General features: G+C 41.7%; 1 protein-coding gene across 1 annotated transcript in view; it reads left to right on the forward strand.

Moving 5' to 3' along the window:
• Positions 1-2,873: 2,873 nt before the first annotated feature.
• The window catches only part of XIRP2 (xin actin binding repeat containing 2), a 77,243-nt gene continuing 63,401 nt past the window's right edge, over positions 2,874-16,715 (forward strand). The window contains exon 1 of the mRNA XM_081189409.1: positions 2,874-3,005. The gene's annotated coding sequence lies outside the window, so the exon portion shown is untranslated. The remainder of the gene's footprint in view (positions 3,006-16,715) is intronic.

Genomic DNA, 16,715 nt, shown 5'->3' on the forward strand with positions numbered 1-16,715 from the left:
GTAGAATCAATGAATTGTAGAGTTGGAAGTGACTCTGAGGATCATCTAGTCCAAACGCCTGCAGTACAGGAATATGCAGCTGTCTTATACAGGGATTGAACCTGCAACCTTGGCGTTACCAGCGCCACACTCTAACCAACTGAGCTATCCAGGCTGCAATGTGGTCCTTGAGCTGAGAAAGGGTCCCCACCTCTGTGTTTATGAATTGATTAACAGAGAGGCAGTGCTGGTAAGAAGCAGCTCCAATGAAAAGTAAGATGGGTATGAAGGCATTCACTTCAAAACAAACCAAGGATGTACAAAAGCTCCCCAGGAGAGGTGGCAGAACACAAAGATGATCTATAAGACAATGGTTGAGGAGGAGATCTCTACCCCTTTGTATGATTGCATGTATCAATTTGTATTTCTTTCTTCTTTTAAGTATTGTAAGCTACTCAGGGAACTCTAAGTTATGGGGCAGCAGACAGATGTCATACATAAATAAGCAGATGGTATCTTGACTCCATGACATCCATGTCATTCCTAGTGGTGCAGCAGTAAAACTACTAGCACATTTGCAGAGCTAATCAGGGTACAGTATGGTTTCAAGTTGGATGGGGGCCTGAGAGTTGAGGTTCTTGCATTGCAGGGAGTTGGACTAGATGACCCTTAAGGTCCCTTCCAACTCTACAATTTTATGATTCTATTGTTCCATAGTTTATGGAATAAGATGCCAGGAAAACTAAAGGTGGGTAGTGAGAGGTTTGGTAAGAAGCCTCTTATTCCTATTAGCTGTTCATCTCCTTAATGAACCTTCCTTCACTTATTCAAGGATGTGACTCACAAGTTGAGTGCAGAACTATTGAAAACTTGACTTTAAATTGAATATCGGATGATTATATATCATCCTGGAAATATACCAGAGTATGTAACTTTTTTTGGGGGGGGGGTAAAATAAATATTGAGGGTGGAATTGTTGTGTGTGCAGAACAAGATCAATCAGTGCAACAGGACTTTTTAGGCAGAGTTAGGTAGTCAAGAATTCTAAATTTTATAAAGGATCCCTCTATTCATGGGGGGGGGTTGCTAATTTAAGAAGAGTAATCATCACCCTATATTTGTTTAGACCTGCCCTGGATTATGTTCTTTGATCATGCTAATACATGGCAAAAAGGTGATAGATAATTTAGGGATCCAAATAAAGGCATACTTTGTCACCATCCTGTGTGAAAATAGTGAAAGCATTTACTGGCCTGGGATCCACACCATTGTTTCATTTTAATACTCAGTACTCATTCTTCCTTGTGTCTAAAATTAGCTTCGCAATAGAATTGGAAAGTGTGCCTGCCCTCTTTGTGGTTAGGGGTAATTATACAGTCAACTCACTAGGTGGCACTTGACTTAGTTGTATTTGCGGGAGTCAGGCATTCCCTGTGTCACTTCTGTTTTTGCTAGAGAGAGACAATAAAGTTTTTTGTCTAACTTTCTGACTGGTTTGCCTCTAAGCTTTCCATGATATCCTCAATGCTTAAAAGCAATGTACTAATGTATGCTCCTGTCTAGAAGCTGCATTTTCTAACTTAGAAGATACACTTGTATGTATGCATGAAACTGCTACCACCACCCTGATCTAGACATTTGGCTAGACTTACACAAATGGTCTTCCCTCCAAATTCCACAATTGTCTCACCTGATCAGGGTGCTCCCAATAATACAGTACAAGCAAAACTTGGGATGACAGCTTTGGGATGTGTGGAATTCCTGTGAGGAGCTTCACTCCTTTTCTCAAAACCCTATCAACATTCCTCAGATGTTTTGACTGATGACCCTTCCTCCAAATTCAATTCATATTTCACAGTAAGCAGAGTTTCACTGGTGAATCTATTATCAACCTCACAGGCTTGGGAATAGAGAGTCGTGATGCAGAGGTGACCAGGGGGGGGGGGGGAAATGCACTCATGGCTACTTCACTTTGAACTTGACACTTTGAGCAAGTTGTGGGACTGAGTTTTGGCTCAGGTTAAAAATTAAAAAACCCTGTTCCAGTCAGGGTCAATTTCATTTTAAAATAATAATATCAATTTTATTGAAAGTTATTTTTAACATATTAAACATGAAAATTCAAACTCATAAGAAAATACAAAACAGAAAGCAGATAGGAAAAAAGAGAATAAAAAGTCTTTTTAGTTATTCTTTAACTATCACATTTATGTCATGCATATCATATCATTCCTAGAAAGAAAGGCAGACTCTCGCAGCTCTCATCTGGTTGCCTACCTCTTCTCCCAGTGCTTTTTTTCATGCACATCCCCAGAGTTTAATGTGCTACTTCCTAAAAAATATGGACTTCTTGGTTTAAAGGAAACATTTCCCTCACAAAATAACCTGCTGTATAACCTCCATTAAATAAATGCTAATCCAAAGCATATATGTTGTTTGGTAGAATAGGAGTTTAAAATAATAATAAAAATTCCCTCAAAAAATAACTTGGTATGCATAAATTAAGGGGAAAGGGGTAGAAATGTTAATCCAAAGCATTGTGGGGTTGTTCCTATTTTGGTAGGATAATTGGAGTTCTTGTTTTATATAGGGGAGAAAACACTTAAGGAGGAATGACTAGAGGGTTAGGTAAGTGAAACTTTGATTGACTGAACAAGTGCTTATGCCATGCATAGAGATATGACAAAAGGACACTCTAAGATGGCCTTTACTAACAGGTTCCTAGAGCTAGTAGTCGACTCAGGCACTGGCTCATCAGGCCTCAGCCCCTAAAAATAGGTGCCAAGTGCCATGTTCTGCATGCAGGGCTAAAATAAAACCAGCTGTCTCAATCCACTCGCTTGAGAGAAGGGAGAGGTGTGTGTTTCAGTGGAGCTGGTCTCCACTAGACTCTGTATTCAGGGGACTGGGAACTTTGTCTTGCAAAGAAAACCACGCAAAACCGAGTCTGTGTGGAGAGGACTATAAAGATTTTTCAGTGACAAAGAGGCTGCGGTTCTCTCACAGAGTTCTGAACGTTAGGAAAGGTAAGTGGGTTGGGCATTATTCTCTCTGTTCGTGTGAGTTGGGAGCAAGGCATTCCTGTGTGAGCTGTGAACAGAAACTGCTTCCCTCTCAAGACATGGGTTTTATGTGGAGATTATAGATACAGCATGGCATTTATTGATACAGGGCTGAGAGGGAGCAAGAACACATGAGTGGCATTTAAATGTTATTTTAGAATCAACAACAGCAGCAAAATGGCTAATACTTTTAATCTCACACCACTCTCTCCATCTGTGGCAGTCACTGGCTTTGCTTTGTTAATTTGTGTGGACTTCTAGCTGAGCTGCTGTGGACTGGTCAGGTTTGTGCACGCAAACATCACACACACTGATATATTGGCTATACACCACATGGATACATTTTCAGCACCTCATCATAATGATTGCAGCTGGAGATCAAACCCCAAACTGCAAGATTGCACTCCCAATTCCACTTCGTTGGACATAAACCTTGGTTTGATCTGAACAAACCCCACTGAAGTTAATAGCACCCGCTGCATGAAAATCTCTCTCTCTAATTCCTGAGTGCATCAGCATTTTTAAATTAAAACAGCAATCGTCATTTTCATAGCAGCTCAAGTACATCATAATATTTAACACAGCCTTCCTGAAACCTGATGCATTCCACATGTTTTGAAGCACAATTCTCTGGCCTTTGCTGTCAGGGGCTGACAGGAGGGGACTTCCAAAACATCTGGAGGGCACAAAGGTTTTGTTGTAAAGAGATAGCACACCATCAAAAGGTAGCATTTATGACACTGTGCAAATGTAGGATTGAAGTGAGAACTGAAATTGCCATGGATGTTTAAAATCACCGGGTGGAATTCGATGCAAGAGGAATTCAGTGTGGTGGGAAATGAGGCCCCCCCCCTTGTGCTCCCCTGAGCCTGTTCTTGGGGTGTCCCCAACGCCCGGAGCAGATTTAAGGGTTGTGGGGGTATGCAGGTGGGTGAGATGGGGGGGGGTCTCGTTGTGTGAGCGGACCTCACTTCATGCATTCAACAACTTAAGGCAAGAACACAGAAGGGGGCCTAGAAGCAAAACTAGTAATTAAGAATAAGAAATACAGATAGTTTAAACAGTTTATCTTTTTAGCTTGCTTTTGAATAGTGTGTATGATGTCTGAAAAGTTTTGAACAGATCTTAGAAAATAGCACTGAAACTAGCAGAGGTTTTATACAGCACTGAGTACAATAACTTTTCAAATGGCATATATGGCTAGTGTTAATTTGTTTCTGGTTACATTGTCACGACAGTAATTATTGCGCTGGTATGAACTCTTGTTGGAAAGATTGGCTAGTGATAATCCCAAGTATTTCATGCTAGGTAGGGGCTTTGTTTTTGGTTCCTTTGCCTCCTAATTATTTATTTCAATGGTGAGCTAATACGATAGGGTATTAGATTACACATGACTTGTTCCTTCAGTGAGATCACCGCCCCTAATTGTGCCATGTTGGCTAATAAGTTCACAAGGTATTCAGAAGCAATCCTCACGCAGCCTACCCCATTACTCCAGCATGTATTTAAGGACCATTACCAAGCTGCAATCTTTATAAAAATAGACATGCTGAAAATAAAGAGGCATGTCCCTCTATCGCTAATATAAACCAACAGCTTAGTGCATTACAATTAGCACTGTGGTGAAGATCTAGGGATTCTGACTGAAATGTTTGTGGTATTAATAGGCATTGGGTTGCTTTTCCCTACCTCCCTTACCCCCAAGAGCATTCCACTTGGACTTCAAAGTTTAATTAAACCTGAAGTTATTGCTTGTTGAACCTAGCATTCAACACAACTTCCCAAAAGAATTATCTGTTTTTCATTCCAAAATCATATCTACGCTGACTTCAGCATATGGCGTTAGTATGCTCACACACACAGCCAGCTCAGCCCAAAATGGCACAGTCAACGTGCAATGACTGCAGAAAAATGGCTGTGCAACTGTGCAATTCGTCCTTTTTTTTCACCATAAGCATAGCTCAAGACAACTGATCTAACAACTTTTCTACTTATTGATATTTTGCACTGATATTCTGGCCTGAAATTGAATCTTTCAAACCAGGATGATGGAAATAAAAAGGAAGGCAAAGTATCAGCAGTGGAGATAATTCCTTGCACCAGCACTACCGGCACTTTCAAAGTTCTTTCTCTCCCGGCTGGAGTAGGGAGTGGTCCAGTCTTCTCTGTTTCAGCAAGGAGAGCTTTTGAGAGCAGACCCTCAAGGTGTCCTTATTTTCCAGGGACAGCCCTGGATTTACAGAAGCCATCCTGGTTTCTGATTTGATCCTGGAATGTCCTGCTTTTCCTTAGAATGTCCTTATTTTCATCGGAGAAATGATGGAGTGTATAGAGTTATGTGACCCGCGAGCCAAGGAGCTAAGTAAGCAGCCCTGTATAGGAAAGTTTTTTTTAATGCTTAATGTTTTATTGTGTTTTTTATGTATGCTGGAAGCTGCCCAGAGTGACTGGGGCAACCCAGTCAGATGGGCAGGGTATAAATATTATTATTGCTATGGAATAATAATTACAGATGTCCCTATTTTCATTGGAGAAATGTTGGAGGGTATGTGAGAGTGTGGATTGCACTCTTCCCATTTTTAAGTGTGTGTGAGGGAGGATGTCTGTGTGTGTGTGAGAGAGAGAGAGAGAGAGAAAGAGAGAGAGAGAGAGAGAGAGAGAGAGAGAGAGAGAGAGAGAGAGAGAGAGAGACTATGTACACATGAATGAATATGTGCAGGCCACACCTACCACAAGCTTCTAACATTAAGTTCCCCCCTTCTTTTTCTAATAGTTCTTTCACATGCCTCTCATTTAGGTTCTTCTTACTCTCCCAATATCTTTCAAGTTATGTTCCCACATTGTCTAGTAGGCGCTTATCTCTTTGTCGCCACCATCTCCAGCCCCCCAAAATTTAGCATTGTTGACCATCCATGTTATATCTGAGGTTCATCTTTACTTCTGAACTTCTAAGGCCAGCTGAGGTCCTAACCAACTTCAAGACTGCTGCCTCAGGATTGCACTGAAGATACAGATTCAAGTTCATCCTGGGGCAGATTATTTTGGGCTGTGAGTCTATCTGCAGCTTTCGGTTTAATCAAGCAGTGCCTTGGCATCATTCGATGTCTGACATTCAAACAAGTTATGTTGTTTTCTTCCCTCCTTATCACTTAAACACTTAATGTCAAATTAGCCAGGGATGAAAAGGTATGTGTACTTTGGAGGATGCTAAAATTAGACGAACAAGTAGTTCCTGACTATTTTGAATAGATCCAGGAAAGGGGCAAACAGGAAAACAGTTTCCAGTGTAGTGCTGAGAAACTCCAAGGATTTACACTTTTTGTTAAGTTGTGGGTGAACATATCAGACGACACAGCAATTCTTCGAATAGCTCTTGTTTATTCAGAGGCCAGAACAGAACTGAACTGAAGGGTTCAGTCAGCCTGCTTATAATAGAGCTCCAGTACAACGTAACTGTAACAATTTTCTAAAACTACCCAATCATTGAACGTCACTTTCAAACCCTTATTTGCATAACTATCTACAGTATCCCCCTGCTGGCCCAGGGTGAGAACTTCAGTACATAACATCTGAATCTGTTCTAGGTGTTCCCCTAACCTTCCAGAGCAGATGGGGCATGTGCAAGCGGAGGACAGCGGACGTCCTGCTGCACAAACACAAATCCTTACACTGGTAGGATGGTTACTCGGTGCTACATTAGATACAAACCTTGCTTTAGTACTTAATGGGGGTGGGGGGACCTGTGAATTGGGAAAGCTGCCATGGCTTTTCTGCAGTGAGCTGTGAGAATGCACAATAACTGCAGGGTCAAAGGGTTGCAGCCATGATAATCTCAACCCATACATCAGGGGTGGGCAATGTGTGGTTCTGGGCCTGTATGCAGTTCTCTGACTAATTTTTAAAGCCCTCTGCAAACTATCAGTTTGTGATGAAAGGCTCTGTTGCAAAAATCAGTACACTGTCCCAACAAAGGCTTAGCTGCAGGCTACACATTCTTAAGGCATGGCAGAGCTCTGCAATATATGGCTAGGTGTAAACTTACCACTCACAGGTCCTTATAATATCAGTGGAAACAGTTGGTCCTGGCAAGTATTAACCACTTTCAGTTTTAACCTGCGGATTGTCATCAGTTCAGTTTTAACTTTAATTTTAATTTATTTGAATTAATTTTAGGATGCATTTTAATCGATTGATTGCTTGTTTCTGTGCATATTGTATTATTTATATGATGTTAGCCACTCTGAGCCCAGCTCTTGCTAGGGAGGGCGGGGTACAAATAAAAATTTATTATTACAGTGGTACTTCTGGTTGCGAATGGGATCCATTCCGGAGGCCCGTTCGCAACCTGAAAAGAACGCAACCCGCATCTTCGCATGCATGGTCGCAATTCGCCGCTTCTGCGCATGCATGTGATGTCATTTTGCGTGTCTGCACATGCGTGAGCGGCAAAACCTGGAAGTAACCCTTTCTGGTACTTCCAGGTCGCAGCAGGACACAACCTGAAAATGCGCAACTTGAAGCAAACGTAACATGAGGTATGACTGTATTATTATTATTAGTTGTTTCAACACTTGACATGCCCCCTAGTCTCAGCACCAGGCAAGTAAGTGGGCATCCTTATGAGTACAAAAAGTTTGCACTGTCTGTTCCTGCTGGTGCAGTCATCTCTGCATCCTTGGAGATAGAGATGGAGGCAATGGGACAACTTGAATCCAGATCTACCCTTAGATGCCTCCTCCCTGAAAGCCACAGGCAAACACCAAGGCCACCACACTTATGTTATGCTAATGGTATCTGATGGCCCAAAGGTGGGTCACTCTTCTGCTTAGCCCTGTCCCCAAATCCAATTCTCTGCTTCCCAAGCCATAAGGGCCCTCCCAGCATTCCTCTAGGGCTTTCCTCTCCTCCCACACCTGCTGCTCATCTGACCACTCTCTCCATGATGTCTCCATGTCTCTTGACATGGGCCAATTCATGTGACAAGAAGTCAGTGCTTTAGATATTCAAATGCCAATCTGTAGAGAGCTCTAATTGTTATGATTTGAATTGTGCTATAAAAAAGACCAGGAGCCGGTTAGTTGGTTTTAAAACACCAATATATTTTCTTTCCAGACTGTTGAAGTCAATTGTCTAGTGACTGCATTTGTATTTTGTATTTCTTTTTGTTAAAAAAAATAGTAAATACCACAAAAAACATAAAAACATATTCAAGACATAAATAAATGTCACAAACAAAGGTTTTCAAAACCTAAGTAGAGAAACCGCACCAACCTTACACATATTGCATTATTATCCCAAAAACTGGCTGTATTTTGACCTAATTGAAGTTTCCAGGTATTCTTCAAAGGCAGCCTTGCATACAACACTTTGCAGCACTCTAACAGGGATGTTAGTTTAAGGCCGCAACAAAGTACTCATTCCCAATTTTACTATGCCATTTGGTGGTGGTGAATTGGGAAGACAGGTCTTCAGTTGGGGTGGTGGTGTGGGGGATATTTAAAGGCCAGCAAAGCATTAAAAAAAAGGCAGTGTACGATAAAATCATTAAAACACCATAAAGCTATAAAACACAGAACAAATGACTAGCACTGAATCAAAATGATTCCCTAAAAATGCTTGGAGAAACAAAAATGTTTTTCAGTAGGTGATGAAATATCAGAATTAGCAGCGCCTGCTGGAATTTAATAGGAAGAGTGTTCCAAATTGCTGGTGCCAGTTTGCTGAGAGCCTTGGCTTGCATGGAAAACAAGAGAGCATAAAATAAATGTGAGACAGAGGACTTCTCCAGGTGATCACAGCAATCTGGCCAGTGTATAAGAGAAAAGGTGATCCTTCAGGTAACTGGCTCCTAGGGTGTTTTAAGGGCTTTTATGCACTTTCGGTAATACCTTGAATACTTTAGATACATGTGATAAAAGCAAAGATGGCGGCTATCTCCTTTTCCTCATTAAAAAAACAATGGCTGAAAAATGTACTTTGGATGCCACTTGCAGTGGCATTATTCCAGGTGTGTGCATTAGTTTTACCATATGTTTATTAATTTTCAAAAATACAACTGCAAAAAGTCAACAAGGTGCACAAATCAATCAAAGGAGGAAAGCAACAACCATAGCTGTAACCATAACTGTAACTGAGTGAAGTACAGAAGTGGTTTAGATATTCATCATCTTCATCTTCACAGCTGTCTTATTGGGGGAGCTGCCTTTGCTCATGGCTGTAGTCAACATACACTAGCTATCTGAAAAATTTACTCCCCACCCTTGATATTGCCTCCGAATTCAGAGGTTCGAAATCTTTTGCACACGCATACAGTCATGCTCACACACATTGGAAAAGTTTGTTTTTGCAAACCTTTGGCCCACTTGTAGACTGAATGACTGATTTAGCAAAATGTCATTTCATTTAAAAGTCTCTAAGTAGTTTGTGTAAAATGCTATAAAATATCCATGAAAGATTTCAATAAAAACAAAAATATATAAATGAAACCAATGGTTTTAAAATTGTACAAAATAAATTTTAAAAGACATGTCTAGGTAGGCTAGTTGTTACCAGAGTGTGACAGGCTATCTCTGTCCAAAGAGCTAAAGTTGCTAAAGTTTACAAGATACTGTGGCTTTAGGGTCATCTGGGGTCATGCCAACCTGATATATAATTGGGGGAAATTAGAAATGTTAGCGTTGAATATGGTATGGAAACACCAGGTGCCCTATGGTATTCATTTAGTTCCCTGCTCATCCAGGCAGATGGAACAGATTGCCCCATATCCATTCTTTGTTTTGTTTTCCACAAGTTTTAAAAATAGTTGTGTTAACGGGGAAAGGAATATGACCTTATGAATAATGAAAGCTGAAAATAAAAGAAGTGATTTATTTTTTCACCCTGGGTATGTGCTATAAGCTGTTCAGCATCCATGTTATATGAGTCCTTCTCTCACATCCACCCCTCCCCCACCTTGGATGCGTATCATTTTCCACAGAGCGTCTTTGAAATATCTCCCTCGGCTTACTGGATTTGTCCAAGAAAGTTGTAATTGCCTTGTCTGTCCCAAATTGAGCTGTGTCAATTTTACTTAAAAGGATTTTTAAAAAGACAAACGTTTGGTTTGAGCCGATAATCTGACCTGTCATAAAACTGATCCTAAAACGGTTTATTTTGGGAGATTGCTGTGCTAGTTGCGCATCAAATGCCACCATACTGAGAGCCTTCCTCACATTCTGTCTGCCTGTGAGTTGTGCTCTAAAATTGTTGGTTGCATATTTAAATGTGTGGGACCTCACGGGGATCCTAGTTTTAAATAGAAAGGTTGTGCTTGAAGGGAAGCTTAACTGATGATGAAGGCGGCGCCTGAATTTAATCATCAGGGAATTTTGTATTTTTGTTTGCCTGCTACATGATACTTATGCCCCATGACACTTTTTGAGGATACACAAGCAAACCTGGGAGTGTACAAGAGAGAACAAAATAAGAAAGACTAAGGCCTGGTCCTGGATAGGGGCTACAGGTACACACAGGTCCCTCTCACATGAATAAACTGATAGAAACAGTCCTCCCACCAAACACACAATAACTTACACAAAGGTCACCTATCCTACACCATTCCTTAAGTTTGCTCACATGCAGAATGCTTTTTACGTTACTCCCTCTACATTGTCTCTCCTCTCTGAAACATACTCAGAGTCGCGTGTGGATTTCATGCTCTTTATTCAGCTCATAGTAGCGAGGAATGCAAGTTTCCCCAAACTCTCTGCTTTATATACATTATTTACACAATGGGCCCCATGTGATTGGCTAATTCCGGGATTCTCCTGTAGGCCAATCAGGTTGCAGATTCACTTCCACCTGGAGTGGATTGGGTGGCTCCTGCGGACCAATCAGACTGCTACATTTTGGATCCTATTCAACTCAGTACATAACACTCTCTCTAGTTCTTGTCATGTGTTTATTATGGGAAGGAGCATCTGGCACTGGAAAGGGAAGCACTGGACTATGGCACCAGCCAGTCCCCAGCATTGTGCAGCTCCCTGTCTCCCAGTGCCCACGTATTGAGCATGGCTTTCTAAGCTGAGGAGACCAGCATGCATAGATTTCTAGTTGACCTGGAAGCATGCACAATCAGGCTTCCAGATCCCACAGAAGGCCTACTCTCAGTGCTATTTTCTACAAAAAGAGGTGCCGGAACTCACCTTGAGCACCATCCTCATTGAATGGCAATGGCGCCCACCTTAGAGGTGCCGGAACTGAGTGCCCTGCCTACTCTGCCCCTTCCAATCCTTGTGTGATTAGGACATGAAGCAGGCTTTTCTGTTGACTTCCCTTGCCTCTTGTTCCTCCCTGGTTGCATGTGTATATGTATGTATATATGCAGGTTTGATGGGACAGCTGCATATTCCTGCATTGCAGGGGGTTGGACTAGATCAGGAATAGGCAAACTCGGCCCTCCAGATGTTTTGAGACTACAATTCCCATCATCCCTGACCACTGGTCCTGTTAGCTAAGGATGATGGGAGTTGTAGTCCCTAAACATCTGGAGGGCCAAGTTTGCCTATGCCTGGACTAGATGATACTCAGGGTCTCTTCCAGCTCTATGATTGTATGTATAAATGCATAAACATATGCTTTGTATTATCAGGGATGGGCAAATCTGTCAATTTCTGCTTCTTTCAGTTCCCCATTTTTCCACTCTTTAAAAACTGATGTTTCTGATCAGTTTCCTCTTTTTCTTTAAGTCCTCGTGAAAATTAATTGTGAAACTCAGCTACATGAGCAAAGAAAAAGCGTTTTATATGCGTAGCAACACTGTGACACCAGATGACACTATGGAGGTCCGTCTTCCACCAACATGATTTCCCACTTTGAGGTTTACAATGCTTTTTTGGTGTGTCTAGATCCAGCCAGGATTTTGGAGTTAATGTACCCGTGCTTCTATGCATTTTCCCCTGTTATACACATTTTTGCAAAGTAATTTCCTTAATATAATGCATTTTTGCTATGCTATGGTTGCTAACATATGCATTTTTATGCACACTTTGCCCCAGCATGTGCATTTGTGTAACAGTACTCGACTGGAGAAGTGCCATGCAAAATTCATGAGTTTCAAAGGATGGTAGTGTTTTGGTTTTTGTATTTTTGTATTTTTATTTTTTTGAAGGTGCAAATTAGGGAGGTTCACCTTTAACCGTGAGCTCATTTCTTCCCTTATCGCTATGCATTATGTACATAATTAAATTATGGAGGTGAAGGTGAAAACTTGGTGAGAGAATATGCCAAGATTCATTTGCTCAGTGTTATTTCCCACCAATTTCCATGGACAGATGGCAGACTAAGGCCACTGTGTCCAAGGCTGAGTTTTCTAATCTCACAACCACATGAGCAAATGTAAAGCCTGTTGCGATTTGGCCACCGTCAAAACGAAATCTTTATGTTTAGTGGGGTGGGGTAAAGTTTTCAGACCCAAATAAATATTACCTTTCACTGTGCTGCAATAATGGAAACATTCAACTTCTGGCAGGGAACGGAATTGGCGCAAAGCCCGATAGGTACGTGTTTTGCTTTCCATACAAACAGTTTTGTAGTTTTAATCTTCACTTGCTCATGTGGCACCTTTCGGAGGATTTTTGGCAGTAAGTTTGATTGTGTTATAGGAGGTTCAGAGGTTCAAAGTAGCCTTCTATTTTTAATCTGCCAGGGGAGTTTAATTCCCATTCTTTCATGCCTTATAAGTGCTGCAAAGATAATTACTTAAGTGATATTCCCGGCACATGTTTTCTGCTCTGGCTTTAAAGAGGTGAAGCAGAGCACACCTTATATGATACAAACTGCTATCAAAACACAGCAACATACCCTCCAAGTGTCCCTATTTTCCAGGTACGGTCCTGGAATTACCAAAAGCCATCCTGGCTCCTGATTTGATCCTGGAATGTCCCTAATTTCCCTGCCAGTATTGCTGCCACTGAACTCGGGGAGAAGGATGAGCCACTACTTGTCACAGCAGTGGTAATAACAGCTGTGAGGGAACATCCCATGGCATTTCCATGTCCGCCACTGTTGGCCTCCACCTTTGGGCCACTTGTAGCAGAGAATGGGCGGAGAGAAGGAGAGGCTGCTACCATCAAGGCACAACCCAATGTGACACACTGGCTCTGAGGGGCAGGCAGAGGCCACCTTGGGTGGGGGGAGTGGAGCGAAGCGCAAGGAGTCTTGATTTCTTTAAAAAGTGCTTTGTGCCCCCACATCTAATCCTGCCCCTTTCTGAAACTTATTTATTGCTTTTCGTTCAGTAAATCTACCAAAGAATGAAGTAAAATAAAATCAGGATTAAGGGGTTTTCCCCTGGACAGTGTGTGTGCTGTGTTCGATTTGTGTTGCAATTGTGGAAACGCTCTGTGGCAGCGGATGGGCCAAAAATGGGGGGCCGAGGAGGGTCAGTTGTGGGGAGTGAGAAATGTCCCTATTTTCATCTGAGGAATGTTGAGAGGTATGCAACACAAATGTGCATGTGATTACTCTCATTAGTTTAGGTCAGGCGTAGGCAAACTCGGCCCTCCAGATGTTTTGGGACTACAACTCCCATCATCCCTAGCTAACAGGACCAGTGGTCAGGGATGATGGGAATTGTAGTCTCAAAACATCTGGAGGGCCGAGTTTGCATATGCCTGGTTTAGGTAACCGCAGTTCATTGTTGTAGCGTATATCATCCATGAGCCCCCTCCCTTAAATAAAACCTGTTTAGGTAATGGAGAATTTAGTTGCAACGGTATATATGGAACACAAGAACTTTGCTCTTGAAGTTGGCTCCCAAAGTTGTTTTAAGTGCAGGTCAGCTGTACCTCTTCCAGACAGAATAATCCGCATGCATTTGTTCACTTGTGCATTTATCACACTTAGAAAGATTGCACATTTAAAACTGCTTGTTGACTAGGGCAAAGACTATATAATTAAAAGAAAAGGGAAACTGGGAAGAATAAAGGAGGGCAGGGGCAAGAGGTAACCTTAGCTGCTCTCAGGTTTATCTGCCATCATGAAGAGGGAGAATATAGATTTCCCTGAACAGGAAAGGTAATTTTTGTGAGGGCAAAAACCAATCAACTCCTTCCTAATCCTTATCTTTCCTTGAACATGCTTGTCAAGGGCAGCCTGTTCAGAATGGAAAAGCAGCCATAAAGCCCTGCCATTTGAAACAACTGTTGCATTGCCATGCAAAGACCATTGCAAATGGGTCTCACCTGCAGATATAATGATGGCGTTTGGTTGGTTCTCATGGGATGGATGTTGGCAGTGAAACTCTCATGAACCTCAAAGATGTGGCCACAGTCTAACATAGTTTCTGTCTCTTTTAAGTTATCTGAAACAGGTAAGCGCAGGCATAGGCAAACTCAGTCCTCCATATGTTTTGGGACTACAACTCCCATCATCCCTGACCACTGGTCCTGTTGGCTAGGGATGGTGGGAATTGTAGTTCTAAAACATCTGGAGGACCAAAGTTTGCCTATGCCTGGGTAAGCATTTAGCAAGAGCAAGGGCCTTCCCATCCCCACCACCCGCCATCACGATGTGACATCAGAAACTGCACTTTGCACCTTCCAACTTCCTTGGGGTTCTTAAAAGGACAAAAGCTGTTCCTTTGTCAGAGAACAAAAATCGGGTTCCCTCTAAGATATCAGTTGTCAGCTCTGCCCCAAGAATTGACAAGCTTCTCACAAATGTGCCCCCACCTCCCTCAAACGGTTAGCTCTCAACTGATAAACATGATAGCCTGGCAAGTAGTCTCAGGTGTCCTTGCAGGGACATTTGCACAGAATGTCAGGTTTGCATTCATCAACTTTTTTAAAAAAGGTGATTTCTATGCTTAAAAAAACATTGTGGCACTGGGAAATAATTTCAGAGTGAGTCAGGCAGATTTTGAGAACCGCACGGCTGTCAGAAAGGGAGCAGTGACATTTCAATGGCAAGAAATAAGACACACGCTCTCTGCTTTTTACTCCTCTGTCTCGCTCTCTCGCTCCCCCTCTCCTTCCCTTTGAATTAAACTGTACACTTCTAGGCTCTCGCATACCTTATAGGTTGGGTTACCCATGAGGTTGAATATTTCAGTATGTCCCACTTTATGTGCAATTTGAGTGCACCCACCTCTATAAACCCTTTCCCAGCAGTTCTTCTGTCAGATTCTGTTACTTCTCTAGGCTTAATTTATGAAGGGGGAAAAGAAAAGGAAGCTGCAATGAGAGCACTTAAGGCAGGAAATTATTAAGGCAGGAGAGTACCCCTGTTGCACTAGCAAAGCCCTCGTTATGGATCGGTCTATATTGATTATGACATCATATCTTTCTGGAAGTTATAGCTGAGTAATTCAGATGTAGTTATTATAAGGCTGAGAGACTGACTTGATGGGAGGCAAAATCCATTCTAATCCTTGCTTTGCGTCCAACACATCCAATTTTCATTGGTTCCATTTATAATAATAAATACCCCTCATTAAGCGGAGAACGGTATGGCAACATTATTTAATATGTGTGTGCAATTATGAGGCATAGAAAACAAATGCCGGAAAAAACATAATCACAATTTACATATTAAAGATGAATCATAGCACCCTTCAAACGCCTTTATTAGCTGGAGTTCGTGGGGGTTTTTTTATGTTGCACACTGATGTATTCTTCCAAAGGGTTTCCCCCATTATTTCACTTATATGTGTTCTGCAATGGCATGTAAAATGAGACCAGGTTCTTTTATTTTTATTATTTCTAGGTAATTTCAGTATGTGAAAAGAAATGTATTAAAGCATAGCTAAAATAAGCATCCAAGCCTCTTTTTTAAAAAATCCAATAGCCCATTGATTTGGGCAGCATAATTTGGGCGGGAAGGCCCACGTCCAAAAAAGTCTCGAGTTTCCTTCTCCCTTTGTATGCCTTTATTCCATTCGTAAATGAAATTGCTAATTGTGCATACTGCATATTGATTGGAGAGGAAGCAGATTCCAAGTGTTCTAAAATAGTTCTTTTAGCAACTACAATGCCCTTAACAGTAAATGCCTGTTGAGCTACTGGGAAATGACCAGATGCTGGTATATATCTCAGGAGGAGTTCTTTAAAATTAAATTACATGATGTCAGACACATCAGATTAAATGCATTTTGAAATTTAGAACAAAAGCGACAGACCGTTGTGAACATCTACAACATAGGAATTAAATTAACCTCCTGATAGAGTGTTATAAGAACCTTCCCACTCACCCCATTCCTAAACTAATGGAATAATCTAGGCTTGTTCCAGCAACTTTCACATGGGCTAAGGTGCTCTGCTGATTAGCAGTTTTCTTTTCTTCTAACCTCTCCAAAATACTACACTATCCAGAAGTGTTAAACCACTAATGCCAATTGTCAAATATCCCCTTTGGGGGCAAAATGCTTGAGAAGGTGGTAGTGGACATGCTTGGAGGAAGCTGATTACTTGGGTCCCTTCCAGTCAGGCCTCTGACCTGGTCATAACACTGAAACTGCCTTTATTACCCTTGTTGGTGACATTTATCAGGAGAAAGATGGGGAGAGTGTGACCCTACTTGTTTCCCCTCAATCTTTCAGTAGCTTTTGATCCTTGGTATCTTTCCAGAGCACCGCAGGAATGTGGGGACTGGGGGCACTGTACTTCAGTGACTCCACTCCTATTTCCTGGCCATTTC

This window comes from Podarcis bocagei (assembly GCF_964188305.1).
Source record: "Podarcis bocagei genome assembly, chromosome: 1".
NCBI classification, from domain to species: Eukaryota; Metazoa; Chordata; class Lepidosauria; order Squamata; family Lacertidae; genus Podarcis; species Podarcis bocagei.